At 36.5% G+C, this 2,572-nt stretch overlaps 1 protein-coding gene across 1 annotated transcript in view; it reads left to right on the top strand.

The window, feature by feature from the left end:
* Window positions 1-2,572, top strand: part of LOC107719174 (BTB/POZ domain-containing protein KCTD5-like) — a 14,017-nt gene that overhangs the window by 4,413 nt on the left and 7,032 nt on the right. The window lies entirely within an intron of this gene.

The following is a 2,572-nucleotide window of genomic DNA, read 5'->3' as shown; positions in this document are numbered from 1 at the left end:
AAAAACACTTAACATTTAATAACACTTGATGACACCTGTTAAATGTAATCTCAATTTAATTTTAATATTGTACATTGCAATGCTGTGATGCCTAAATTCGCTTTTTTTGGATGAAATATTTTCTAATTATAAAACCAGCCATTTATCAGTTGTTGCAGCTTAGTTGTGTATATATAAGTAATCATTCATTTATTTGAGCTTACAGCTGATTGGTCTGAGTTAGTGAACATTGTACAATAGCTTGCAGCTTCTAGTGTGGACTGACTCCAGCTGTTGTGGTCATCAGTTGTGTCTGTTGTAGACAGGGTGTAACAACTTTGAGTAATATGCTGTTCTTTAAATATGATGGTTTGGACGTCTGTGATCTAAAGCCAGTGGTTTAAATGGTTGCCTCTGCTGCTTTCAGTGGTTAGAAGTTACTTACCGATTCAAATGTGGGGATGCTAATTTTACTACGCTTACACCAGTTTGCAAAACACTTTGTGTTCAGTGTGCTTTTTCTTTCTCTTGAAACATGTGAACTAAACCAGCTCAGGTTTATATACACTGACACCCATCCATTGAAAATTCAAAGCAAAATCTGTGGCGAATGGGGAAGTTTGCTGTCTTTATGTGGTGTGGAGGTGGCATTAGTCAATCTATGAAGCGTGCTGTATAGGAGGGGTTTCCCCGGCGCAGGGAGTGAGGTGTGTGTGCACTCCTGACCTGCTTTTGGCTCGTCCTGATGTGTTGCCTTATGTGGGCAGCAGTAAGGTGACAGAATGCCAGGCATTCCCTGTAAATGTACCTTTTAAAAACGCTGTGCGTAGAAATTTGCAATAGATACAGTGTTGGGTTGTTGTTTCCATCAACATTAGATGTTATCATCTATCATAAGTTGATTATTAGCCTTGATGCTGGCATGGCGTTAAAAAGTGAATAAATAATAAGTTGATTATTTTTAAATAGTTAGATCGCAAAATGTTTGCTTTGACCTTAATGTGTTCTTAATTCATGGCCACAATTTAAAGGGATAGTTCACCCAAAAATGAAAATTCGTTCATTAATTACTCACCCTCGTGTTGTTCCAAACATGTAAGACCTTCGTTCATCTTCAGAACAAAAATTAAGATATTTTTGATGCATTCCGAGAGCTCTCTGACCCTCCCGCAGACAGCAAGGATCCTGCCACGATCGAGGCTCAGAAACGTAACAAGGACATCATCAAAATAATACGAAGCTACGAGAATATTTTTTGTGCGCAAAGAAAACAAAAATAACGACTTAATTCAACAATTTGTCTCCTCCGCGTCACCCTATAGCGCCATTTTGGAGAGTATCACATACGTAAACAACGTTCTGTGTCAGCAGCACCGTACACAGATAAGTTGTGTACACTTTGATCTGAACGTAAACAACATATCCGCGAACATTGCATACGTTGTTTACGTATGTGATACTCTCCAAAATGGCGCTATAGGGTGTAAAATCCTGTGTGAAAAAAAGTGTATATTATGTTAGTATAGTGATACGTGATATTTGCTTTGATAAATGTGATGTTTGCCTTGAGGGTGCAGTCTGAAATTTTTAGCATTTGAGATCGATATCATCTAAGGGCATCTAGGAGCAGTGGAAGTTTTTCTTTTTGGAAGTTTGCTTTTCATTTGACTAGCATGCTAAATAGTGTTTGCCTTTATTTTTGCATATTCATGCTCATGTGGTGGAAGGGTAAGGCACAGAAACAAAGTGAAGCTTTTACGCTTGGGGTGTTTGAGGGACAAGCTGTAATTTGTGGTGCGGTGGGCGGTTAGGTGCTCAAGTGAGTTCATCTGTAGTCAGTGGCAGGTGTGAGGAAGTGTCTGGGGTTCAACAGCCTGTGGTGAGTGAAGCATCGTCTGGTGGCTCAGTCTAATCACTAACTAGAAACTGAAGAGACAGTAGCATCAGTACTCAAGTACTGATCGAGTCAATGATCGCCTTCCTGAGATATTGATGCTCCTGTTCAGGGTCTAAACAAAAGATGGGTTTTACTGATTTTCTTCGTCTCGCTTGCCCACTTGACTTTTTCCGTAATATTGCTCAATGCGACACAGTCATTGACAAGTCATCTCTTTTTTCCCCTTTTTCCCACCTCAAGCAAACACTCATGTTGTCATGATTAGAGTTTGTTTCTTTACATCAAAAGATAAACAAGTGACTTTCAAATTGCATTTTTTGCTTTGTGATATAATATAAATTTGTAATTTAGCATAATAAAATTAGCAGAAATAATATTCATATATGTGTGTGTGTGTGTGTGTGTGTGTGTATATATGTGTGTGTATATATATATATATATATGTGTGTGTGTGTGTGTGTGTGTGTGTGTATATATATATATTTACTACTTTAATGCAAAAAAAAAAGAAAAATCCTAAAATAATTAGAATTTTCTTTAGCCAATTTTTTTCTAATAATTAAAAAATATTCTATTTTTTATTTTAATGAATAAAATAAATAAATAAAATTCAGTAATATTACCATGACGTAGAAATATTTACAGTGCAATTTAAAAACAAATTTCCATTACAGTAATTTCTTCACCACAAAATGA

This window comes from Sinocyclocheilus rhinocerous, unplaced genomic scaffold, assembly GCF_001515625.1.
Source record: "Sinocyclocheilus rhinocerous isolate Xijiao unplaced genomic scaffold, SAMN03320098_v1.1 scaffold2982, whole genome shotgun sequence".
Taxonomy (NCBI): domain Eukaryota; kingdom Metazoa; phylum Chordata; class Actinopteri; order Cypriniformes; family Cyprinidae; genus Sinocyclocheilus; species Sinocyclocheilus rhinocerous.
The sequence above is the reverse complement of the archived record's forward strand: the minus strand, read 5'-3'. Positions and strand labels throughout refer to the sequence as shown.